The 27282-nt window shown below is 50.9% G+C and overlaps 1 protein-coding gene across 3 annotated transcripts in view; it reads left to right on the forward strand.

The window, feature by feature from the left end:
• Positions 1-6978: 6978 nt before the first annotated feature.
• Positions 6979-27282, forward strand: part of CUEDC1 (CUE domain containing 1) — a 76430-nt gene continuing 56126 nt past the window's right edge. For 2 of the 3 annotated variants that reach the window (XR_013815018.1, XM_079797047.1), the window contains exon 1: positions 6979-7468. The gene's annotated coding sequence lies outside the window, so the exon portion shown is untranslated. The remainder of the gene's footprint in view (positions 7469-27282) is intronic. The other variant, XM_079797048.1, reaches the window with a different exon arrangement.

Here is a 27282-nt window from a genome sequence, read left to right on the forward strand (position 1 = left end):
TATTGTATCCTATATCAAAATCACATATGTGTGGGTGAATGGGGAGAGGTTTGTGGGAAGCTGTTGGGGGCTGCGTTTTACATCCCTGGGAGAGGCCACAGTTGCCCACTTTTGCTAGAATCTGTCCTGTCTATCATCTACACTTATATTTCACAGTCCCTTGCTGTTCCATATGCTAGGAATGCTTTTTCTTTTCATTCACCTCCTTTTTTTTTTTTTTTTTTAAATGTGGTTAGTATAAATGCTCCTGCTCCATAGGATCCTCTGGAGGAAAAGCTAATTGCAGGGTTTGGGGAGGAAAAACACAAAGTGAAAAACGTTTTATTTGGAAATAATTGCAAAGTTAAAAAAAAGTTGCAAAGAGGAAAACCGTACTAGAAACACCTCTATACTCTTTAACCAGATTCAGTTATTGTGAACAATTTTACCCCTTGCTTAATCACATATGCGCTCTCCCTCTCTATCTTTCTATATTCTCCCCTGAACCATTTCAGGGTTCTATACTTAACCCTTACCACTAAGTACTTTTGTGTGTATTTTCTAAAAATAGAGATATGTTCTTACATCACAGCCCAGTTATGAACTTTATACATTTACATTTGTATGATACTTTTATTTATTCTAGCGTCCATATTCTAATTTGGTGAGTTGATCTGATTGTCTCCTCTCCAGTACATGGTCTAGCAGTGCACTTGCTTTAGTCTCCTGGAACTTTCACATAGCTGGCTTTTTTAAAATTAAAGTTACCGATCCTTTTCTTTAAAAAAAAAAAAGAGAATATTTTCATTTTGTGTTTGTCTGATGTTTCCCCATGATTAAAGTGAGACCATGCATTCTCAGCTGGAAAACTGCTGAGGCAATGTGTCTGCAGGATAGCGTATCTGGAGGCACAGATGTTTCCCTATCACTTGTAAATGATGCTAATTTAGATCTCCCAGTCTAGGTGTTGCCCGGTTTCTCTATTGTATAGTTACCCTCCCCCCCCCCCCCCGCCAAAGGCAACTAATAAGAAGTCTTAAAATAATTTTAAGACCATTCAAACATCCTACTCCTCATCAAAATGTCCCCCTCGATTTACTATCCATTGGTAGTCTGATGCAGTCTTCACCGTGAGGGTGAAAAGGTCTCACTGCACAAGAAAGTAAGGGTAGGGATGTATTAGAGGAACACGGGAGCCAGCACGGGAGCCAGTGGCCAGACTGGAACAACCTAAGCATCAAAAGAAATCATGATGATAATAAATTATAAGCTATTGAAGGAAAGTAATAATCCATGAATACATAAATGAATTACTGTTATATTCCTGCTCCTTTCGCTCTCAGTCCAGCCTTCTGGTGAACCAGCCCTGCAGTGGTAGCTGTGCCCCTCTGTGCTGTTGTACTAGCTGCGTCTCAGCTCTGAGCAGCCACCATCATGTGACACTTCCCTGACTAGGGAATGGAGCTTAACTGAGCCCCGAATCTACCTTCCCCGGCCCCAAAGGGAGCAGGCCCTGCAGGCTCAAGTGTGAGACCTGGGGCTGAGGGGCTGGACCCTGAGGACCCAGTCCTGTCATAGCCTCCAGGTCCTCTTGCCCCACCAGGCACAGTCCTCCTCAGGGAGAGGTTTCTGTGTTCTCCATTAGAGACACATCCAGTATGGGACAGTTCCCTCAAAGACAGCACTCAGTCCTCCAGGTCCTCTGTCTACCTCCCTCACCCTGGAGCTGGCTGTGATGCAGTCCCAGGATGCTCTTCTGCCAAAGAACAAGCTATTTGGCCATTTCCAGTAGTGCCCTGAGCCCCACTCAGAGACCAGTCCAATGAGGTCATACTAGCTGCCTCTCCTTCCTCCCCTAGTCATTCACTGACCCGCAAAGGGCTCCTCCCGGTGCACCTAAGCCCAGAGGCTTCTCCACCTGTGGCCTTGCTCCCCAAATGCCCCTCAGGAATATTCATCCTGCCCCACCCCCAACCTCCTCCTCGGATCTTCATTCCTGAAAAGAACCAGATCTGAACATCTGGACCGAATTAATTCCAGACAGTCCTCCCTGGAATGATACAAATGACAATAAGTAAAACAGGCATCATTCATTAGGTGTATTAGAGTGAGGAGGAGTGGACACTGCAGCCAAACCGCCCAAGTTCCTATCCTGGCTCTTCGAAGAAACTTGGGCCTCAGTTTCCTAATCTGTAGACAAGGCCTTTTGGTAGTACCTACCACAGGGTCAGTGAGGAATACATGAGTTAACAATGTAAATATTAACCAGCATATTGTGAGCATTATGTGTTGGAATCATGGGTTGGGTGTTTGTTGGTTTGTTTTTTAAAAATATATTTCTATTGATTTCAGAGAGGGAGAGAGAGATAGAAACATCAATGACGAGAGAGAATCATTGATTAGCTGCCTCTTGCACACCCCACATTGGGGATCAAGCCTGAAACCCGGCATGTGCCCTGACCCAGAACCAAATTGTGACCACCTGGTTCATAGGTCAATGCTCAACCACTGAGCCATGCCAGGCAGGCATGGGCTGGGTTTGTAGCTTGTTCTATCACTTATTGTTGGACCTTGAGCAAGATTTTTGAGCTCTCCGCATCTCAGTTTCCACCTCTGTAAAACAGAAATGGTAACTATACTTGCCTCTTGAGGCTTTTCTGAAGAGCACATGAGATAAAATGGGCAAAAGTGCTTAAAACAGGGACAACCATATTGTAAATGTCCAAGAAACTTTATCATTTAAAAAAAATATTTTTTTATTGATTTCAGAGAGGAAAGGAGAGAGAGAGAAACAGAGAGAGAATCATGGATCGGCTGCCTCCCGCACGCCCCGCACTGAGGATCGAGCCCACAACCTGGGCATGTGCCTTTGACCAGAATTGAATCCAGGACCCTTCAGTCCGCAGACTGACGCTCTATCCACTGAGCCAAACTGGCCAGGGCTATCATTTTCTATTATTATTTTTTATCTAGTGAGGAGAAAGGTAATATTCTTATCATTTTACAGAGGAGGAGACAGAAACTCAGGTTCAGCGATTCATTGAAGTCACCCAGCTTGTAAGCGGGTGTAGCAGGGATTTAGTCGTCCGCTGGCCCGACCGGCATTTAGTCACTACACTATACTTACTGGGCTGAGGGGGTTTAGGAGGAGCTGAGCTCTGCTGCTCCAAGCTGGGATAGAACCTGGAAGCCTCTGTGGACTATTTGTAGCAAATGCTTAACTCCAGGCTGGCTTCCCCAGGAGCTGGTCAGGTGCAGCGGTAGAAGAGCGTACTGCCTCAACGCTTGGCGTTGTCAGGAAAGTCAAAGTTGATGTTAATATTCTGTGAAATTCAGGTGGGAGCCTGCAAATACTCCTTCTTTGCAGACTCCTTGTTTGGAGTTCCAGGCCACTCCTGGTCACAGCCCCCTCGCCTTTCCAGCCTCGTCTTGCTGTCTGAGCCCCCTACTCCCACTGCTGCCATCCACCCCGCACTCTGGCCACAGCGGATATTCACCCACATCCAAACATGCCGCAGCTTTTGCTGTGCCCCAGATGGGAATGCCCTTCACCCCAGTGAAAGGGTTCATCTCTCAAGGCACAGCTCAAAAGGCAGCTGCTCAAAGGTGCCCTCTCTGACCTCTCTCCCAGGAGAATTAACCACTTCCTCCCTGGGGCCCTCTGCGTACACCTTGATTTCAGCAACTCACACTCTGCCTTGTATTCCCTGCTAGCTCTTCCACATCTCCCTTCCCCTTAGACTTGGGGGACGAAGAGGAGTACATATTGTTCATCTTTGGGGATGGTCATGGAACTGGACTGAAATAGCCTAAGTTAAGCATAATCACGGAGGAAAGTTAGTTATGTTTAACTTCCTTCTAATCATATAGATCAGGCGTCCTCAAACTACGGCCCGCGGGCCACATGCGAGTGTTTTTGCCGTTTTTTTTTTTTTTGTTTGTTTGTTTGTTTTTTTACTTCAAAATAAGATATGTGCAGTGTGCATAGGAATTTGTTCATAGGTTTTTTTTAAAACTATAGTCCGGCCCTCCAACGGTCTGAGGGACAGTGAACTGGCCCCCTGTTTAAAAAGTTTGAGGACCCCTGATATAGATCTTGAAGGCTAAATATAGGCACATATATATACACACCATTTAAAGCAAGCATGTCAAACTCGCAGCCCGTGGGCTGCATGCCTCATTTGGCCCGTGTCAGCCTTTGAGTTTGACATGCTTGATTTAAAGGAATGTATGTCCAATGGAGGAAATTTGAAAAAATATCTGGGAAAATACTAATAACAAAATAAAAATTATCTATAAAAACCCTCATCTAACAATTGTTAACATGTTGGCATATTTTCTTCTGTTTATAACTAAATAAAAATAAATTGGCTCATATTGCCTATGTACTGGTTTGTAGCCTCCCTTCCTCATAACATCGTAACATTTTTATAGGCATTAAATATACTTTGAAAGCAAGTTTAATGGTTACTTGGAATTCCATGTATCTATGCCTACTCTCCACCTCACCACCTTGTACAGGAATAGCGGGCGGCCTCTGTACAGAGGGCAGGACCCCGGGAGCCTCACAAACGATCACCAGGGCAGGGAAGACACGTGGTTTCTGAGGACAAGCCAGGCACATCTCGCCCACCTGTCAGAAGTCAGCCCTTTGGCAAATATTGACTCACTCGTGGGCCTGCCAGGCCGTGGGCTGGGAGGTTCAGGCGCTGAGGCAGAAGACAGCCCTACCTCCCCGGAACACAGAGACCAGCCACCACACCACGTGCTGCACAGACAGGCTGGCAGGATGGACAGAGGGACTGCAAGAGGGCAGTTTGTTGTGCAAGAGCAGACAGGCCCATGGAAAGTGCCGCAGGCGTGACATTGGCGCTGGCTCTCTGGGAAAGGGTGAGGGTTCCAGAGAGCCTTCTCTAAAGTGGGATTGAGATTGGCAATCCTACTGGCATCCATCTAGTTATTGTCCCAAAAGGGGGTCATTTACTCATTTTTTGGGGGGCCACTACTTCCACCTTCACCCATGTTTTCTTTCAAAACCCACAAGTCATAGCACCAATGTTTTCCAAAGTTTCCTCTGAGTTTCTCGGTCAATTCGGTGAGATTGGAGAAAGGAATGGGGTTACCCTGTCTGGATGTTCACACCACTTTCTTTTCCACCTTGGGCCTCGTTAAACTGCCTTTTGTGTTGGAGGAGGGGAGGAGGAGGTCACCTGGGGGCTGGGGCAATGTGGTTGGTTCTTAAGCTTCAGGCACATGCTCTCGTGCACCATCTGTTAACCATTGTTCGAGGAGTGAAGGAGGAACACCTAGAACTTGGTAACCAATAGAACTAAGGGAAAGGGACATGAGGACTAAGGTTTCCAGCTGCTAAGCCAGAGGCTGAGGAGCGGGCTTGGGAGGGAAAGGGCTGTGGGCTGGAGTTCCCTTTCAGTCTTTGCAGTGAGGGGTCTGAGGACCTGCAGGTGGAGAGCCTCTGTAGGCAGCTGTGCCTGAGGGGCTGGCACGCAGGAGGGCGGTCGGGCCAGGGACCCTGGAGAACTTTCGGCTCTGAGGCCGAGGCGGTGGTGGGAGTTAGGGAGGTTACCCAGGGGTCTGAAAGGCCGGAAAAGGGTCTGAAGAGAACTTCTAGGAAGACAGCTCTGAAAAGAAGAGATCTTCAAGGAGGAGCGTCCATTGGAGTGACTGGTTGCGTTTGGTAACTACATTAATAAACACTAACTGCTTTTATGAGCACGCAGAGTGGAGTACAGACAGGGACGTCTCCATGTTTGCAGATGCCTTTCCCTGGCCCCGGAAATGCCAAGGTGACCGGGAAGATCATGCACGTAAGCGGAAAAGTGGCAGATGAACTGCACTGTGGGCAAGTGTAAGGTAACACACGTGATAACGTAATCTAGACGACCAGCAGGCAGGACAAACCCTGGGCTCTCAGTCACAGTTTCAGGACAGCAGCCAGGAGTCAGCATGGAGGCGTGGGCCAGTTCCTCTAGATTAAAAATCTTTAACCTGGGGTTGATGGGATCGCCTCCTGGGGTTTCGAGTGAAGGAGCATGGGGAGAAGGGATGTGAGAGAGGAGATGCCCAGAGGGGTCTGGGACCCGCCCGGGAACTCCACTCAACATACTAGCCTCTTGTGGGGTCTCCCTAAGGAGGGTACGGTTCTGAGGTTCCTCGCCCTCTCAGGTTCCCAATTTGCTTAAGAAAGTTTCCCTTGACATGCAAATGAGGGAAACACATTGGTGGCTGGGCGCTTTGGTTTGTGGTTTTTACCATCAGATGTCTCTGATGAACGTTGATTTCTCTCAGCTCAGCGGTGCTTGGGGACTGTAAGGCCGCAAAGGTGGAGGGGACAGGGGATCCTCCTTGGGGTCTGGGCCAGATTGGTAAGTGGGTCTCTAAGGCAGGCGTGTCCAGGAGGGCACAGACCATTTGCAAATGGTCAGAGGGCAGAGCTGGAACTGCATTCTGGCCTTCACCCTCCTCAGATCCCCTAGGTAGCTCCTCTTCCCACCAGGTGCTTGGTGATCACCACCTGCCCCACCCCACCAACCCCCAAAGTGGAGTTTGAAACCAAACCACATGGAAACATACTAGCCAAAGTTGGTTTCCCATTTATCGAACAAGTTCTGTGGGAAACCTTGGCAGGTCTCAGAAACCCCTGAAATGGCCAGGGATGTTGAGGAGGAGATGGGGAGATGGCAGGTGGTAGCTGATGGTGTGAGTGGGTAATAATTGATTTCCTAACCTCCTTCCACCATCTCCTCTGACCTCGGCATTTTATTTTGTTTGCTTTCCTGAGCCCTAACTCCCAGGGGGCCGTCCCGCCCCCACACCTCAGCTGTCCCAGGCCCCAGACGTGGGTCCACATTCCGAACCTTCTCGGGGGCAACCCTGCTCTTCGGTTCCCCTCGGAGCTGAGGTCTCGGGTCTCCCCGCCCCATCCTCTCCCGGATGCGCCTTCCCGGCGCCTCTCCCCGAGCCTGGGGAGGCAGGACGCCCCGCACCAGCTTCGCCCGGATCCCGGATCCCGAGGCTCCTTGCTCAGGCCATCCTGCCCGACAGCCCGGGAGTCGCCGCGGCTGGTGCGAGGGCAGAGGGCAAGGCGAGGATTTCCTGATCTTCACCCGGCGACCCCCCCGCCCCCGCCCCCGCGTGGCTCCCCTGCTGCACGCCCATTCCCGCGGCCCTGCTCTCTAGAAAGGGAGCGGGCGTCGGAGAGGGTCTGGGGGCTCCGCCGCCGGGCCCCCGCCCCACCCGCAGCCCCGCTCCTCCCCGCGCGGCCCCACTTGCGGCCCCGCCGGCGGGCGCGCAAGGACAGCTGCATTTCTCGCCGCCCGCCGCTAGGAAGCTGGCCTCGCCTCGCTTTCTCCGCCTCCCGCGCCCCAGCCGCGCCGCCGCCGCCGCCGCCGCCGCCGCGGGATCGCCGCCCCTCCCCCAGCCCGCCGGCCCCACCGGCCCGCGGGGCGCGGACGCGCGTGGCGGCTGCTCGGTAAGACCTCCCTTTCGTCCCCGGGCGCGGCCGTCGCTGGCCGCCCCTTTGCGCCATCCCGGCCCCGGCCCCGGCCCGGCGGCCCCACCTTCCCGGGCACCGATCGCGATCGCCGAGGCACCGCCGGGAGGGCCGGGCCGGCGCGAGTTTGATTCCCCGTGTTGCCGCCGCGGCTTCCCCGGAGCCCTCGCCGCTCCGCCGCGTGCGGCAGGTCTCGGCCTCGCTTCCCTCCCGAGCCCCCACCTCGTTCGCGGCCGCGGGCGCGCGGGGCGCGCGGGCATCGGGGGACCGGGAGCGGGGCGCGCGAGGAGGGGGCGGGCGCGGGCGGGCGGGCGGGCGGGCGGCGCCGGGAGGGCAGCGAGGCCTCCCCCAGCAGGCGCCGCCCGGAGTCCCTTCCACGGCCGCTCCCCCTTTTGTGTGTGCGCCCCTCCCCGCGTCGCCCCGGGCTGGGGGCGCCGGCAGGTTGGTGACGGCTGGCCGGGGCGCCTGCTGGGGGCAGAGCTCCTTCCAGGAGGAGGGGAGGTTCAGTCCCTGCCCCCGCCGAGGTCACAGGTCGCCTCAGCCCGGTCTGGTCCCACCCGGTCCCCGGGGAGCTGCATCTCCGGCGTCCAGGCCAGGCAAAGTTCAGAAAGCACTGTCCCCGCCCCTGCTCCCCCGCCCCGGGCTCTGTGTCCCAGGCTCTGAGCTCGGGGGGTTGGTGTTTGCCTCAATTCATTCTTTCCTCTTCAGGTTCTCCTGGCATGGATGCCTTACACCTAGGAATGGCTTGCCCATTTCTTTTCCCCTTAAAAGAAGTTTTAGCTCCAAGAAATGGATACTGAAGTGAAATTCCAGGAGAGGAGTTTGTTTTAGGGGGAAGAGGGGTTTTAGATTTTTCTTTCCTCCTTTTTTTTTGGGTGAGAGTGGAGTGTGAGGGGAATGACAGGGCGTTTAGAAATAAGGTGTAGTAGAGGGGATACAGGATACAGGAAGGCCATCCATCGCATCCCCCACCTGACCCCCAGGCAGGAACATCACCAACGGTGCTGGGTGATGGGGTGCAGGGAACAAGCCTTCCTGTTGGTTATCCTGCCACACCCTGGACCACCTGGCCCAAGAGAAAGGACTCAGGAAGATTTTCTGGTCATTCATTTCTTTTCTTTGCCAAGCATGCTCGTCTTTATAGCCTGGGCAGAGTTAGCTAGGTGTGCGGAAAGAAGGGGAGGGACCCCAGGCACTCCCTCATGGAGGAAGTCATCTCAGGAGATTGGCTCCTGTGGGATTAAATTGGGCTCTCTCTATGCTGTTGGGACCTCAATTTGAATGGAGAGTGGCATCTCTGGGATGGAGAGAGAAACCTGGTTTGAAACCCCCCTGTCCCCTTTTTGCAGCTGGAAGGAGCAGGAGACGAGAGAACAGGAGTGGTGCCCCAGGCCTGGGTACCTCCTTGACTAGGAGAGAGACCTCGGATAGCTAGCTAGGATGGCCTAGGGATGATGATAGGGAGGAGCTTGGGGCCGGATGTTGGGATCATGGGCCCTTTGAGAATCAGATAAAACTTCTAACTCCTTCCCGCCCTTCCACCCACAACAGCATGCACATGTGCAGGGACACATCCTGTATGCAATACCAGAGGGCTATTATGCCCGTTAGAACTGGGACCCTATGAAGATCCCTGATCTAGAGTCTGTGGTCTAGCCTAGGCCATCCGAACAGTTCCCTCCTTTGTGGCCGGTCAGTGAATAACCCTGGGTTGTGAAGAGTAGACCTGGCAGGTGGTCTTTTCTCATGACCTTCTGATGCCACTTTGGGGTTGGGGCCATGGAAACCTGTAAACTCTGGGCCAGATTCTAGCTCCCTTACAGCTAGCCAGAGCACGGGACAGATGGGGGCCCTTCTCCAGGGGCTGGTTTTGCTGTCTATGTGGTGGGTAGGCTCTGGGGACTGGGCCGGGGCCACAGGGCAATTAGATTAGAGGTGAGTATGGGATGCTAAGGGATGGGGATGCTGGTGTTTCAACTGTGCTTGAGGAGCCCCAGCTCATTCTCAGGGAAATGGGGTTGAGGTGGGAGAAGGTGCTTCGGTGGAAAGTTTCCATGTGAAAGATGCTCCTCCTCTTGAGGAGGCCCGGGGTAGAGTTGTCCAAGACCAGGGCCTACGTGTGGTAGGTTCCTGAGGTCCCTCTGGACTGTAAACGGCATGTGGGAGTTGGGGAAGATGGCTGTGCCCATCCCCAGTGCATCCCCGAGGAGGCCTGGCCTGTCTTTCGTTTCTCAGCCAAAGCTCACGGTGCCCTGGTGCTGCTCAGGTGTTAGTGGCTTCCACACTTGCTGGGGATCTGGGAAGAGCCTTTGGGAGTGTCTGTCATCTACAACTTCTTGGCCTTGGTATTGAGAAGCCCTTCTTCGGCTCCAGTGCCCCCAGGCAGCGGTAGCTCATAGGGACTTCTCTTTGTTGAAACAGCGAGCACAGTGATGGGCGTAGCAGCACTCACACTTGTTTCTTCCTTCAGAGCTCCCTGCATTTACTCTCCCTGGTGGATTAGTCCCATCCTGGCAATGAGCAACACAGGCAGGAGTATTCTAGAGCCTTGGAGGCAGGAAGCTGGCACTCAGACAGGGATCACCTCTGACTGCACGAGGTGGCCTGGAGGAGGCACTGCCTCTGTTTTGTGGGCTCTGACACTTACGGGAAGTAAGAGCCATAGAGGGCCTTGGAGATGCTGTGATCCAGCAGTCCCTGCCTTGTGACTTGGAAGTTGTCCTGGTGGGAGGTAAGGGTCCTGTGGCAGTGACTAAAGGTTCACATTCCTCAGTGGCCAGGACTTTTCTGTCTGCTGCTGCCCTGGCTGCCACAAGTTGGTGCGTTTGTGTTGGCTGACTCAGTAAGTACCTGATCCCCTCTGCTTCCAGCCTCCCAGTAAGTTCCTCTGATGTGTCAGAGCAATATATGGGCTCCTCACAATGCAGCCATTGCTGTTATCTTTAAAACAGGGCGTAATCGCAAATACGATAACAATGCCTGTAAACAAACTCCCTTTTCATAAAATCTGACCATTTCACCTTCGTTATGGTGGCACCAAGTGTCATTTACGGTGGGATAAAAAGGCCCAGCTCCATGGGTCTAACCTCCACCCCCAGGAGGCAATCCGGCCACTCTGTGCCCATTTCCACCTGGCTTAGTGGCTTAGAGTAGAGGATCTGAAGTTACACATCCTAGTCAGAAGCTCAGCTCTCCATCTTCTCTATGACTCTGTAGGTGCCTCAGTTTCTCAGCTCTAAAAAAGAGTTAAAGGAGATCTAACATGTATACAGATAAAGAGTAAGTATTCTTTTTTTAAAAAATTGTATCTGTTTTTCAATTACAGTTGAGATAGAATATTATATTAATTTTAGGTACAACATAGTGATTAGACATCTGTATAACTTATAAAGTGATCCCCCCAATAAGTCTTGCACCCACCTGACACCATATACGGTTCTCAAAAATAATATTGACTGTATTTCCTATGCTGTACTAGTTTATAACTGCCAATTTGTATTCCTTAATCCTTTCACCTTTTTCACCCAGACCATCAAATTCCCTCCCATCTGGCAACCAAGAGTAAACATTTTTAGAGTAGACACTATTACTATTATTTCTGCACATGGTGCTAATGTCCTGAGGTTTTTTATTGTTAAGGCAAATCTTTGGTAAAAACTATAGAGGCGGAGGCTGGCTTTTAGAGGGGTGGGATGGGTGGGGTGAGGCCCTTAAATTATGAGCAGAAGGGACCGCACAGTGGGGAGCTGGGGAGCCTGGAATGTCAAGGGTGAGGGATAGAGAAGCGCAGTTGGGGACAGAACGTCTCAGCATTTGTAGTCCTGCTGTGGAACCAACTTTTCTCCCTTTTCTTTGGAGAATTTGTCATATAAGCTGATGGAGGTGGGGTGGGGAGGATCATAATCAATGAGGAAGGGCGAATGACTTTTTATGTTAATGCTAACCTTTGTCCTGGAGGAAGAGAGTCTAGTGTGTGTGTGTGTGTGTGTGTGTGTGTGTGTGTGTGTGTGTGTGGCAATATATAGAGAAGAGTGGAAGCCGTAGGGTTAGGGGGGTTCTGTGAAGTAAGAAGCTTGGGAAATGACCATTCCAACACTCACTGAGCACTTGCTGTGGGTCAGACCCTGTTCCAAATGCTTCTCAGGGATCAGCTCATTTAATCCTCACACGATCCTATGAGATATTATCTCTCTTTTTTTAACTGATTTCAGAGAGGAAGGGAGAGGGAGAGATAGAAACATTAATGATGAGAGAGTATCTTTAATCGGCTGCCTCCTGCACCCCCCCCCCCCCTCCTGCCACTGGGGATCAAGCCTGCAATCCAGGCATGTGCCCTGGTGGGGAATCGAATCGTGACCTCCTGGTTCATAGGTCGATGCTCGACCACTGAGCCACTCCAGCTGGGCTAGCTCTATTCTTCAGCGAAGACATGGAGACATACAGAGGTTAAATAACTTGCCCAAGATCGCATGGTTAGAAAGTAAGAGAGCCAGGATTTGAACCTAAGAGGCCCATGCTATAGAGTTTAGATCCTTAGAGAAATTCTTAGAGAGACCCCTACTGACCTGGAGGGTGAAGGGTTAGGGGGAAATTGGAGGGGTTTTGTGCTCTGCCTGAAGGACTGCCGATGTTCCAGGGTCATTGGAACCATCATTGGAACGTGTCTGGAGGGTTCCGGCGAGCACAGTCTGCTGAGAATCCCTGGCCAAGTGCCAGACACTCTACTAGAGCCTGTCCCTGAGTACAGAGGTTCCCTGAGACATGGTCCCTGCCTGCAGGATGCTTACAGTCTAGTAGGGGAGACAAACACATTGGCCTGGAACTCCAGCTGCCATTGCAAATGCTGCGATGAGGCAGAGCACTGAAGAAGGGTGATTCACCATCTAGAGGAGGAGTGGGGGCAGGGAAGGCTTCCTGGACGAGGGGCCCTCTAGCTGACTGAGGGTCAAGGCGGCTGCTATTTCTGGGGCTTCTGATCTGGCCACGGAGCAGTGACTTTCTTCTTCTTCTTCTGCTCTGTGAACTGGGAGTGGAACTGAAGGGCACATTTTCTGGATCCTGCAACACCTTTGCCAGGCTCAGGCAGGGACTGGGGAGTGTGGTTGGCTCCCTTGATGTCTTTGTGGTTTTTAATAGTCACCGCCTGCAATGCGTGCAGTGAACTCACTGAAGAAGAAATAGAAGTCTCGTAAGAGTTACTGCTCAGAACACAGTGATTCACTCTTGTTTGCGTACTTAGAAGCAGAACCAGAGGCAAATGAATCCAAGCTGCGGAGGAAGGATTCAAGGAAGGTTCGAGGACAACGGTCCAGAGAGGGTGTGAGAACAAGTGACTCATAGGAGCAGAGGGGAAGGGCCTCCCCCGAAGGTCTTGGGAACCAGTTCCATTGGTCTTTGTGGTTTAAGAGGTTTCACCTGGAGACAGGAAGATGAAATAGAGGCCCCAGGAGGTCTGTGTCAGCTTAGGGATAGGAGGGTCAAAGGAGCTGGAAGTTTTGAGCTAGAAGGTTGCTGATATCGGGCCTCACTCTTCATTTTACCGTTGAAGTGACTCAAGAATGCCCAGTAGCATTGACCAGCTCACCCATTCATTAGTGAGCCAAGACACAAACCATCTCTACCAACACGGGGAGGGGGTTGCCCTGCACTGATCCTGGTCAGAGGGCTTGCTTCCTGGGCGTGCCCCGCAGCCCTGGAGCCCAGCCAAGCTTTGCGAAGAGGTCTGCAGAAAACCTGTAAGCATTGACCGCTGTCTGGCTGTTGAAACTAGAGAAAGCATCAGCTCCTACTCAGTTGTTCCTGGGAATGGTATGCCCCGCTGGAGCCAGCAGGTCATCTTACTCACCCTGCTGGCCCAGCACCTGGAAGAGAGCTTCAGGCATACGTATGGGGCCCCCAGTAACCTTTGTTGAATGAAGGGTAAGTAGCAGACAATGCGAAAGCTATTGCTCTTTTACCCTCCACTTGTTGGGCCAATAAATACATTTACCCTTCCAATTCTGTTTTGCTGAAGCCCCAAGTATTATCATTATATAATATGCCCCCCCCCCCCCCCCCCCCAGCCACAGAGAAAGGCACCCAAAATTGTGCTGGGAGCAGGGGTAATCTACAAAACACAGCTTAAGATCTTGTCCAAAAATGTACAATTCTTTGAAAGATCATCATGGGATGACATGCTCATTTATATTGACTTGCTTTATTTGTGTGTTTTAGTTTTTTTGTTGTTGTTCCTTGCACAGAAGTAAAGGCCGCATTTTTCAAATTTAGGAAAAGCATGTGGTATAGCAATCTAAGCTGCACTCAGCAAGGTGGCTATAGAGATCGCCAAGGAGAACAAGGCTTGTCAGAGAAGAGAATCTTATTAAGAATGAGCCAAATATGAACTGATGCTGGACAATGAGTTTAAAATACCAGGTGGTGAACTGCAGTTCCTACGGTGAATTTAAATCCACTTGTGCAAATTGAACAGAAGCAGCAGCAGAAAACACTATGGCCTGAACTCTTGCTTCCTCCTCTAACCCTGTCATCCCCTATTCATTAAGGAAGCATTTGCCCAGCTGGCATGGCTCAGTGGTTGAGCATCGACCTCCGAGCCCAGGATATCATGGTTCGATTCCCAGTCAGGGCACATGCCCTGGTTTTGAGCTCGATCCCCAGTGTGGGGCGTGCAGGAGGCAGCCGATTGATGGTTCTCCTAATTGATGTTTCTATCTCTCTCTCCCTCTCCCTTCCTCTCTGAAATCAATCAAAATATATTTAAGAAAAGGAAGCATTAGATTCAAGGGGTCACCTACAGAAGTCTGTTCCTTTGGGTGACCAGCAAGCTGGATTTGGAACTCTTTTGAGGAGAAGATTCTCTGGTTATGTAGGATGATCAGGCGTAGGAAATGATGTCACTTTGTTCAGATCTGAGATTAGTTTCGGTTTCAGGCTGTACCAGGAGCTGAGAGAGTGAACTGGGGAGGGTGAGAGGGGTGTGAGCTGGGAGAGAGTTTCACCATTGGCTGTATCAGCTAGTGGCAAGGTGGGTGGGCAGGAAACTCCTGTGCTGAGCAGGGAGAGCAAGAAGATAAATCAGAGATGGAGTCGGGGAAGGCAGCCCACTGAGTGTGTGTCCGGAGACTGGGCTGGGTGGTGAGGGAGGGAGTGTATGAAGATATCAGCTAGTGTGCATAGGACAAAGCCCTGTGCAATTACAGGGCTCCTGAGCCACGGGCTAGGAGGACATAGGGAAGCCATAAAGCACAGACTACCTGGATGAGGTGGGTTTTCCATGAGCAGGTGGGGACCCAGAGGCAAGCAGAGTGTTAAGTATGCCACAAGGCCTACACTCACCCCCCACTGTGCAGAATTTTCCTGCATTTGACTTTTCTTAAAGAAAAAAAAAAAAGGTCAAATTAAGATTTGAGAGCTGATGATAGTTGAGAACTTGCAGACTTTTTGCAAGTCGGTGCATCCTCTAAGAGCCTCAAGCTGTCATTTTTCACGAGATGGTTTGGGGCCAGTCTGGTTGTTTCACAGGGCATCATTATCCTAGAAAATCAGCAGTTTCCCCCTCCCCGCCGACTGCATCTGGGCGAGGCATACACAGATGTTTCATTCCACCTTAGCAGTGCTAGAGCATCACTGTATTTTATTTCTCACAGCCATAAATTCAATTTATTTCTAAAAGAGAGAATCATTGAATTTTAAAGCCAGAAAGGATTTCGAAGAACATCCAGATGTCTCCTAGCAGAATTTGTGGTCCTGAGCCCTAGGTTGGTAAGCACCTCGAAAAGACCTATGGTATGTGGCTAAGAACCTCAAGTCAGACTCCTGTGTCTGAATCTAGCCTCTGCTAGTCGTCGCAGTGTTCTGGGGGCAGTTACTCAATTTCTCTGAGCCTGAGCTTCCTGATCCGGGCAATGCGAGTAATAGTCCCTAATGGTTGCTAATGAGGATCCAATACTTACAAAGCCCTGAGCACAATGTTTGTAAGTTCTCAATAAAAGTTAGGTACTGCTGCTGTTATTATCATTGTTTTATTATTATTACTGTTGTTGTTATTTCACACAGTCATGTGGCTAGTGAGTGGTAGAGCCAGGGCTACAATGCTAGATTCTTTTTTTTTTTTAATTTTCTTTATTGATTAAGGTATCACATATTTGTCCTCATCCCCCCATTCCCATCCCAAACCCCTCCCCACGCATGTCCCCACCCCCCTGTTGTCCGTGACCACTGGTTAGGCTTATATGCATGCATGCAAGTCCTTTGATTGATCAATGCTAGACTCTTTTTATTCCTGGTTCTCTCTGGCATGGCCATGAGGTGATTTCATCACAGTCTTGAAATATAAGAAGAGCATTTATGAAAGTGTTTATGTAGAAATCTTTTTTTTTTTAATTATTGATTGGTTAATTTTTAGAGAGAGGAAAGGAGAGAGAGAGAGAGAGAAAGAGATCAATTTGTTGTTCCACTTATTTATGCATTCATTGGTTGATTCTTGTATGTGCTCTGACCAGGGATCAAACTTGCAACCTTGACATAACAGGACGATGCTGTAACCAACTGAGATACCCAGCCAGGGCTGAAATCTTCTAATGAATGTTCATAATAGAGCAAGAAGATGGGCTTAATCCACTTATTAGATATAATTAAAACGTGGGCATGAGGCCGTACGTTCACCAAACCATTTGTTTCCACAAATATCAGCTACTAGTGTTTAGAACTTTCGTAAGGGCCAGGTTGGTTACCTCGGTGGGAGAGGGCGGGGTGTCTTTAGATGTTTTTACTGAGGAGTTCTTCTCAAATTGGAAGCGTCCACTTCAGTGAGTTGTGGAGGCCCGCTGGCTTTCGGGTATAATGGAAATATTTCTGTAGCCTGGCTGCTATTTATCAAGGGTGAAGACAGTGCATGTTTTAAAAAAATATGGGCTTGGCAGAAGTCCACATGTCTCAGGCCATGCCTGCACAATGTGTTCCCTAATGATTTGCACTGACCTTTTTGCAAATCGCTGACAGCCTTGGAGCCTCCCGAGGGAGCCCTGCCAGTGCGATCCTCAGCCTTGTGGGGTCTTTTGACACGTTGGACGGGGCGGCACCCTCTTCTGTATGGCCACTGTGGTCTGTTTTTTGTGTGTGTTTTTTTAAAAATCTGAAAACAAATGGAAATTAATTTTATTTAGCAAATCCTGCAACACTCTCTTGAGATACTGCCACTCTCGGGGGGGTTACAGAATGGAAATCTGTTTTTGATGCTGAACCACGGGACTTCTCAAGTTTCCATGCCCGAGTGTGAAATGTGTGTGTGTGTGTGTGTGTGTGTGTGTGTGTGTGTGTTTATTTATGTGCGCGCGCAACGTGGAGTTCAAGACCAGAGATTCCGTCTTAGCTCGGACACGTGTGGCCTGTGTCATTCTGAACAGGTTACTTAACTTCTTAATTTGTACTTTTCTTGAGGTTAATCTGCTATTATACGCACACTAAGAAGTGGCGATTGAACACATCAGTTAAATAAAGCTGGTAATAATCACTCGCCATGCACAGGATTGTGATGGTCTAGTAATAGCTAACATTTATTAGGTGCTTACCTTTCTGGAGCATTTTAAGGGGACTAATTTATTTACTCAACCCTATGGATATAGATTATCACCACCTTACATATGAGGACACCAGGACGCAGAGAGTTAAGTCAGCTTGCCCAAAGGCCACACAGCCAGTGAGTTGGGGAGCCGGGATCCAAACTCAGGGAGTCAGACTGCTGAGTCCGTACAGGGAGTTTATGAGAGGGCTTTCTAACGTTGTCGTGTTGTGCTGCTGCTTCTATGACTGTTCCCCTTCTTACTTGACAAGCTGAGGGAGGAGGCATAAGCTGAGCCTGGAGGTAGATTAAGTGTACAGATCACAGTGTTGGAAAGAATGAGGAGACGGAGCATATGAGAGCTTTTTTTGGAGTTATAGGGAAACAGCTGTTTCTAAGTTTGGGACAGAGCTGAGGAGAGCCAGCAGGGACAGAGAAGGACGTTTCCTGGGTGGATTTTTACTATCTGCTGCGAGGGATTGCGCCATCTGCGGACTGAAGGGCCACGTGTCTCTTCCCTCTCCTATCACGTTTTATTTGCAAAGCCTGTCTTTAAAGCCCAACTCAGCCCTCAGCTGTGACGGCTTTAGAAGCTTAGGAAGCTGCCCAGCACGGGGCATTCTTGAGGCATGAAAGGGAAGGTGAAGGACGGGCTTCCTTAGTGGACTTTCTGTTCCTGCCTTTCTGTGAAGTGGGTATGGGGATGAGCCACGGAGAGGCTGTGTTCAACAGAGAGAGGATTGGGAACTTGGGTGATGCTGAACCACGGGACTTCTCACATTTTTCTCATGAGTCGACTTAATAAGAGAAGGAACCATCCTATTAGCTTTCATCCTGGAAAAGAAAAAAGAAAGGAGAGGGTGAGTGAGAGGGCATTTCACTGAAACCAGGAGAAGCCTCTGTGTTGGTCTCCCAGGGCAGAGGCCAGGCGGACACACAGGGCCTTGGTGGTTGGAGCCAAGGGTGAGGTCCCTCCAGGGGCTTTGGGAGTGGTTCCCAGCTCCCTGTCACTGCCACCCCAGCCCTCTCCATCCTTGTGAGGCTCGGGGCATGAGCCTTGAGGGGAAATGAACAGGGGCTGTAAGTGTCATTTTCTAATAACAAACCACTGGGGACACTCACACCCAGCAGTGATCATTTTGAAGACATTCACATAATTTATTACCTAAAGCTAGACAATGCAAAAATAGCTTTGACCTTCAGGGATGTGAATGGCTATTCATACTCTGGGCCCTCCCTGTGCTAATGCTTGACCCCTGGGACATCTTGGGGACCTCTGGTTCACTTCTAGGAGGGCGGGCCTCCTGCCCGCCAAACCCCACCTACCAGTTACCCTGTGCTCTGAGTTTGCCAGAGCCTGGGGAGCACACCCTTTTCTGAGCCCCTCTTTGTGACCTTTCTGTGGACCTTAATTTGCATTCTGAACTGAGTCTGGGATCCCCAGAGGAATGTAAAGTCGGCCTCAGAGGGAGAGGTTGCAAGGAAACTCCCTCCATCTGCCCAGCCCCCTGGAAGCCGCATGAAGGCACGTTAATAGGGTGGTTGTGTTTTCAGACTCTCTCTCTGGCTTCTTGGCACACATTTCCCAGAGCGCTTGCTTTTCTCAGCAATGCCCCGGTGCCCCCCTTTTGCCTTGATTTCCTTCCTGCAGCAGCTACTGTTAATAGCTCCCATTTGTAAGGGAACTTACTCTCTGTCAAGCAGTTCACTTAATTGAATTGAGCCTTTATGCCAACCCTGTGAGCCAGGGATGATTGTCTTTTGAGATGTGGGAACTGAGGCTGAGGGCTAAGGGGTAAAGCACCGTAGGTCTTCACTTAACGTCATTACAGGTTCTTGGAACTGTGGCATGACAGCATATGACGAGACCAGTCTTACCGTAGGCTAACTGAGACAGAGTTAAGTCTCTCCGGCATCTCATCAACGTTATAATGAAACATTGAATAAAATGACAGTGTTATCAGAGGACCACCTATAACTCACCCGAGTAACATTTCATTTTTTTTTAATTTAACCTGTTATTTGTGAAAATTTTCAAACATACACAAAAGTAGAGAGGTTAGTATAGTAAATTCCCAGGCACCTATCCTCAAACTTCACTTCTTATGGGGAAGCTCCAGCTCCAATGTTTCTATGGCAACAGCACAGAGCAGACATCTTTGTTTGAATTAAAAGGGACCAGGGACCCTTTCCCCTGGGTACAGAGCTCGGTAAGCAGAGCATAGGCTGGACCCAGCCATTCACCCCTTTGGATGGGCACCTTGTACAGTGAACAGCCCACACACCTGGACAGGGTGACTTCTTGTGCCTAAAGGAGGGAATAGCGGGACACCCGTTCATGGCAGACTGATGATTTCTCTGGCTGGTCCTTAACTACGGGGGGTAAGGGGAGTAAAGCTCCGTTGTTGGGGACTTTTGAGGCTGAAATAAATTAAGTGGAGGGGTGATTTCCAGAGGGGAGACTTCTGCTGCAGAGGAAGATGAGGGCAGCTGAGCTGTATCTTTTGCTACTTCTATTTCTACAGCTACTTGCTGTGTGGATGACTCCTCCTTGATGCCTTCTCTCCTCTGTTCTGGGCCCAGGGCAAGGGAAACACTGTGTGTGGCCATGAGGCTGGCAGGAGGGGAGCTGGTAGAGCCCAGGGTGTGAAAGCCTGGTATGAATTCACTCTTGGCTGCCGCCCTCCTGGAGTCGCTGGGACACACTGTCTTTGCCTCCCGGCAGCTCACCTTCCCTCCAGGCTCAGTTCAGCCAGTGGCAGGGTGGGAGGTCCTGCTTTCACACCTGTGCAGCTGTACCTTTCAGTCCTAAAGCGGTGCCTGGGGTCATCAGATAGGGAGCTTCTTACGGGGAGGGACTGGGTCTTTTTCACTCTGCGCTCTTGGCTGTACCCCTCACAGCATCTGGCATTGGTGCTCTAGAAATATTTGTTAAACAAATAAATGTAGCATCCTGCAAACCAGTGCTGAAGGGCCCAGGTTGAATTATCAGTCCGCTTCAGTCAGGAGAGGCTAGGCTATGCTGTCAGTAGTCAAATCCTAACATCCCTTGACACAATCTAGATTAAATTTGCACTCATGGAAGGTCTGATGTGGGTTAGGCTGTCCTCCTCCACCTGTAGCCACACCATCAGGAATATGGGGCCTTCACGGTTACCACAAGAGGGGAAGAGAGAGATGAAGGCAGCCCCTGGCTTTTGGCTGTCTTGGCAAGGAACTGACAGCCGTCACTTCCATTTTCATTTCATTGGCCAGAACTAGTCACATGGCTCCAACCTAACTGCAAAGGGAGACTGGGAAATGTAGAGGGGCGGGCAAAGAGCTATCTTCATGGAGAGGGTTTTGTATTTCTGTCCCTGGCTTTAGTCTGACCTAATCATTTATCCTCAGTTACCACCTTTTCACACTTATAAGAAGGGAACACCTGACACTTCCTTTAACCAGGAGAAGCAGGCATGGGATGGCACTGAAGGAAAGTCACATAGCAGGGATTTATGCTCTCCTTTATGACATGTTGTCATATGACATTCATATAGTCCCTTCACCTCTGTGAGCCTCTTTCCTCATCTATAAAAGGAGGATAATAATCCAGCCCATCTTTTACTTCAGATTCAACTGATTGCAAGTAACAGAAACCAACTTAAGCTCTTTGGAGCCACCGGGGAATGGGAAGAATCAAGGGCAGAAACATGGCTGACCTCCCAAGTGCCTAGAGCCGGAGGGTGCCCTGCTTCTGTCCACGTGTGCCAGATAACATGGTGATCGGCTTCCAGCTCTACCTGCCTCATCCCAGACTGAGTGGATCGCAGAACTTTGATTCAAGTTCCTGGGGAAAGAACCTGATTGGCCCATTTGTGTGAGCTGTCTCCCGCTGGTCCAATCAGCTGTAGCCTGGAGGACAGCACCTCCGAGGCTGGGGGAACCTTCCTTGTGAATGGGGCTGCAGGCAGGCAGTCCCCAAAGAGGTGCCAAGCTTACCTAGAGTCACTTGTATACTTTCTGCAAGAAAGCTTTGAGAACTGTGAAGTGCTGCATAAACGCGAGCTGGCGTTGGTGGTATGGGGTTTCTTGTTATGAATCTTGGAGGTTGCACTGCCCTAAAGGGGGATGGGAGAGATTATAATGCTGTGTGAGAGAATTTAAAAGTCTTGGTGGAGGCAGGAGAGCTGTTTGTTGGAAGGTCATGGAACAGGGACCTGAGAGAGAGGGGAGGAAGGGGCGGGCGGGGGGGTGGGGGTGGGCTCGACCAGCATGGAGCATTGCCAGTGGTCAAGCTAGGTTTATAGGCCATTAGACCATTATGTTGCAAAATGGAGAGTACCTAGAGTCTGCTGTCACGTGGGTACATATGGATGCTTCTGTAGTTGAAACTGTGTGATATGAAAAGGATGTTAGCCCTGATTATGGCACTTTGATCCTTGTCCAACTGGCTGCCCCAGCTGGCTGTGTGAATACGGGAAAGTCACTTTACCTCTCTGTGCTTAGTTAGTTCTGCTCTTGGAAGATTCTGTGTGCGCAGCATGTGCATATGTCCGTGTAAGGTGGGGACTACGGCTGGAATTAGACAGCTGGGTCTGAGACCTTGTTCTTCACTTGCTAGGTGAATGACCTGGGAAATTTCTTAACTTCCTTGAGTCTCGGCTTCCTCACTTGTGAAATGCGGGTATTTGTAGTACCTACCTCATAGGGTTATTATGAGGATTACATGAAATGAGTGCTCAATAAAATATCAACTAATTAGTCATCAGATTATTAATAAAAAGGGAAAGCTGGCCAATTATAGGGCCCGACGGCTGTGTGTGCCCAGGCCCCATAAGAGTTAGAACGAACATGAGGGCTTGGAGAGGGGTGGGTAGTGGTGCAAGAAGAGGCCTGAGAGAGGCTAGGAGGCTGGAGGTGGGGGAGGCTGCTGACAGAGGCAAGTCTAGCAGGCTGTCTGGGGTCTTTCTATTCATTCAGTTCTGCCTGCACTAAGAGGTGCAACCTGGTGCAGACAGAGCCCCTGGAGTGCCTGCGACTCCCCCCCCCCCCCCCCCCCCCGCCTTCCCCTTGCTTCCTAGCCACTGTGGGTGGGGCCCAGCCATTTGTTGAAACCGGATGACTGTAGACATGTAGAAGTTTAGTGGCTCCTTCACTTCGGTCCTGGGCTAGGAGCGAGGGAGGCTCTGGGTCCAAAACCAGGTCCAGGTTTGGGATTCAAGTACTTTCCGTTGTGAAACTGCAGAGCCTGGAGAGTTAAAAAATAAATGAAGGAACCTTCCTGACCACAGAGCAATTTGAGGGCTGAATTATTTAGAGGCTCGGCTCCCTCTGGCTTCTGGGGAAGGGACAAGGGAGGAATGTGGGACTGGCGAGGGTTGAAGTTCCTGGTCCTCTGCCTTTGTCCTTGGGCCACAGGGTGGTGGCTGCCGGCAGCCCTAGGACAGCTCCTCCTGCCCTCCCTCCACCACTGAGGTCTCACGGGCCCTGCCTGGCTCCCGGATGAGGCGATAATGAATTACATAAATAAGTCATCGCCGTTAGCAGCCGGAGGGGTCGGAGGACAAGGGGGCAGGGCAGCGGGAGGCGGGTGTAGCTGGGCTGGGGCCACCTCTCTCCAGCCCACAGGCAGCAGGCGGGCCAAGTCGCTGGCCCTTTTCAGGGGGGCCGCTTGGATTGCCCGGGAGGAGCTGTAATCCTCCTTGGTTCCCTTCAGGATTCTGTTTGCAGCCGAGGACTTGATGAAAATCAACATTTCCAGCGATACAATCTACAGATGATGGATTGTAGAACTGTACACCTGAAACCTATATAATTGTATTCACCAATGTCACCCCAATAAACTCAATAAACAAAATTTAAAAATAAAATAAAATAAAGGACATAATAAAAAAAGAAAAAGAAAATCAGCATTTCTAGCAGCAGTGGGGGCTCAGGAAAAGGGTGTTGGGGGGCAGTAGGGTCCCCTAGAAGGAGGTCAGGGCGAGTTCCTGGCCTGAGGCCTGCTCTGGGCTGCCAAGGTGGCCCGTGGCCATGGCAACCCCGGCCCTGGGTTGGGGTAAACACAGCTTTCAAAGGGGGCCTTGTTCCCTGTGGAAGCCCTTCAGTGCCAGCCTGCTGGGGCTTTCAAATCTGGGGAGAAAGGGGGAGGGGGCAGTGGGGAGGGGCGGGCCTGTGTGAGGAAATGCCACTCTGGGTTCCCCTACTCTCCCCTGCCTCCGCACGTTTCCGGGAGGCCCCGTTTCCAACGCTCTAGCTTCTGGAGCATGAAAAGAAGAGTAAGCATCAGGAATGTGTTCGGTCTCTAGGCAACGGGCTGTGTGTGTCTGTGTGCAACAGAGGGAGGGAAGGAAGCTTGGAAAAAAAATCTCTGTCCCGCCGGTCACCTCAGAATGGAAGGCCTCGGTGCCCTGGACAGAGTTTAACAAGCTGGCCAGGGCCACCTGAAGCCGGTCACTAAGGCTTGCTCATCCTGTTGGCAAGGAAGATCAAGCAAGTAAAATCTCAGGAAAAAAAAACCCTCTAAATCATCCACTGGATGTAATGTAACCACATTGGCCATTTGCATTCTTGCGTGCTAGCCAGTGAATTTTAGTGAGAAAGCTGACTTGGGAGCTTGAATCGCCTCGGCTGTCTTTGGGGGGAGCGTGGTCCCTGGATGCCCCTCCCACCTTTGAGCTAACTCAAGTGTAAACCTCAGGAAGGATGGCATGGCCACTCTCGAGGCACTTAGATCATGCAGAAGGTGCTCGCTCTATGTTACTGAATGAGTGAGCGCTGAATGTGTTTCCACTTCTTAGGGAAGGTGATGGAGATTAATAACCACAGCTTTCCCCTTGACACTGCATTCCTCTTTGTCTTTGTCTGAAGAGGTGGCCGGTGGGGGCAGCCTCAGGTGTGGGGAGGAGCGGAGGCAGGACACAGGCCTGACTGCATCTGGTAACACTGGCCAGGCCTTTCTTTCTCAGTCAGCTCTCCAGGTCCTCTTGGGGATTGTAAGGGGGGTGTGGGGAAAGATCCTAGACTTCCCGGCTCAGAAAGGAGCTGATGCCGGGCGTGCGTGTATGTGTTCTCAAGTCACGTCAGCTTGACGAGACCAGCAGCATTCCCATCTGGTGGACTGGCGTTTCTACTGCTGCTGCTGACCCCCAGCCTCGCGCCGGCTGTAACCTGGAGTATACGTAGCTGGCACCCTGGCCACTCGACAGTTTCCTCCCACCCAAGGGAGAGCCTGAAGGGGGTCTCATTCAGAACTTGGACACCAGGACCCAAGTCAGGCGGCTAGATTCTGTTCCCTCTGCCTCCCTTGGAAGTTTGTAAATTCTTCCTTGTCATGTGCTGTTGAATTGGGGCTGATGAGCATAAAATAGGAGGAACCTCACGGAGCCCTGTTTGGAACTTTGTGGAGAGAGGGAAAAAAGAAGCTACGGCTTATGCTTCAGGAGAGATTCTGGATGACCCAGCCAACACATTCAAGGAACATCAAGGACTTCTAAAGCGACAGACATTCTTGTTTCCTTATGGCATTTAGACCAGAATCAGAATGCGTGTGGGGCCCAGGCAGGGGGAGTTTTGTAAGCGCCACAGGTGTTTCTCATGTGCAGCCAGGGTTGTGGACCGTCCCACTAGCGCAGTGCTCCCAGACGGGGGTGATTTTGTCCCCCTGGAGACATTGGCAGTGTCTGGAGACATTGTTGGTTGTCACAGCTGAGCATGGTGGTGCTACTGGCATTTTTTTGGTAGAGGCCAAGGATGATGCCAAACATCTTCCGATAGACAGCACACCACCAAGACAGAGGATTATCAGGCCCTGAATGCTGAGAAACCCTGCTTTAGTGCCTGGAGATTTGTTTTAAACACAGTTGTGGGAGAGGGAAGGACATGGTTGGGTGGAGAGAAGAGGGTGGGATCATCATGTAGGGAAATAGCACATGGAGGTAGGAGAGTGTGATTTGGTTTTTGCAAAGGAGAAAGAGGTTTGTGGTTTCATGAGGGTCACCTGAGATACGGAGGAGGTTCTCAGCCCGGTGCTCCGTGGAGGTGGGCTGGCATCCCATCAAGCCCCTCTGGCCGTGCTTGCTGTCTGTGTACCTCAGGACCCGCAGGCCTTTCTTCGCCTGTGTGACTCACGTGCAGGAGCCCCTGCCGCGTACCATCCACTTCTGACGCCCATTCTCACCCTGGGGCCGACTTTCCCTAAGTCAGTGCCTATGTGAACTCACTTTCCCTTTGGCTCCAGGGAGAGGCAGTGCCCTTTGCCTTAGTTAACGGCTCTGTGGCCCCTTCTATCATGCTTTCCCTGCTTCTCAGAGAAGGGGGAGGAAGGGGCCGGCGACTTATGAGTCCAGGCTGTATGCCCACTTCCTGGTGGTGCCTGGCATGTGGCACTTGCTCCATAAATGAATGGCTGAGTGGACCCCCTGAATGAACAGGAGCTCTTACTGGTAATTGCCTCTTTATTACGTACATAGTCCTTCGGTCCTTGTGCCAGTAAGCTAGGAGAGACTGAGAGTGGTAATAAGGAGGAAGGTCTCTACAGTCAGGAATTTCCAGGGGACGGGACAGGTAACCTGAGGGCTACCCGAGGGGAGCGGGGACTGTCCCCTGTGGAGGTGAGCTGCCCGGGGCCCTTTCTGGCTGCAGGAATGGCCACCCAGGGGCCACTTATGCCCTCCTGGAGCGACCCACATTATGCCCCTTCCTCAGAGGCTTCTAGCGCTTAGATTTCTTAGCACTCCTTTATTAAGAATAAAACGTGCAGTGCTAACACGTGTGTGTGGTAATCCTCCCAGGGCAGTGGTCGGCAAACCGCGGCTCGCGAGCCACAGGCGGCTCTTTGGCCCCTTGAGTGTGGCTCTTCCACAAAATAACCACGGCCTAGGGCGAGTCTATTTTGAAGAAGTGGCGTGAGAAGAAGTTTAAGTTTAAAAAATTTGGCTCTCCAAAGAAATTTCAATCGTTGTACTGTTGATATTTGGCTCTGTGGACTAGTGAGTTTGCCGACCACTGTCCCAGGGCCTCACTGTCCAAGGTCCCGCTGCAGTCTGGCACGAGCAGTCCAGGTCGGTGCACAGGACATCTCTGCTCCTTGGGTCTGGCTATAGGTAGATTCCTCTGAATGTTTGCAGAGGCTTCTGAGCTGCTCTTCTCGGCCTTCTGTCAAGCCCTTGGGACAGAAAGGGCTTCTGTTTCTTCACCTCAGGAAAAAGGGGCCCCTGGGTATCCCAGGCTCAGGCTGGAGTGGGGACAGGGGTGTTGCAAGGCCTTCTGCCCTCCTCACAGCCAGGCCTGAGGGGTGAGCATGCTCTCAGGCCCTTGGCTGGGCTCTGGCCGGCTTTGGCAGGCGGAGCTTCTGGCCTCATCTGCCCCAGTGCATTTGTCCAATTAGAGCCTTGCTCCTCATAGTCTGATCCCAGACCAGCCGTACCGACCTCGCCGGGTTAGAAGTGGGTCTCAGGCCCACGGCAGTCTGCATTTTAACAAAATCCCCGGTGGCTTGTGTGCACATGCAAGTCTGAGAAGCTCTGGGCTAGAAAACTGCATGCCGGAGGCCTCGTCTGAGTGTCATATATGCCCCCTGTCTTTGCAGAATCCTTTAAAACAGCGCTTCTCAAACTGAAGTGAAGGACAGGGCGTTGTTGTTTTTTTTCATTCATTTGGGGATGAATTTTCATATGTGGTCCCAGTGAGCATGAGCAGTCTGCACAAGCGTGACAATGACTGAACTGGCCTATGCATACCCTGTGCAAAGAGGAAGTCAGTCCGTGATCAGTGCTCAGATGCCATAGCAATGTCGAATTGCTAGAAGTGTCCTAAATCTTTACTTTCTTTTTCTGTACCTGAAGGACCCATAACTGACCCTGTGTGGATGGTCGCTTTTTGTGGCTCTGATCTAGAACCCCATCTTTTGGGATCAGGTAGACCTGGGCCGGAATCCTGGCTCTGTCACTTACTTGCTGTGTGTTCTTGGGCAGCTGCTTAACTTCTCTGAGCCTTAATTTTGTCATCTGGAAGTCCGAGATAATAATGCCCCTACCTCCTAGCTGAGGTGAGGGTTATGAGATAAACGTGGGAACAGCACGGAGCCCAGCGCACAGAATACGCCATGGGATGCGCGCTTGATAATCCGGCTGTCAAATGTGGGCAGCAGCACCATCGCTATTGTTTGCTGTCTTGGAGCCTCTGAAAATGAGGACAGTGGCTCCAGTTAAAGGATATCTTTGTTTTAAGACAGACAGTGGTCTTTAAAAATGTA

Source organism: Cnephaeus nilssonii, assembly GCF_951640355.1.
Source record: "Cnephaeus nilssonii genome assembly, chromosome: 19".
Classification (NCBI taxonomy): Eukaryota; Metazoa; Chordata; class Mammalia; order Chiroptera; family Vespertilionidae; genus Cnephaeus; species Cnephaeus nilssonii.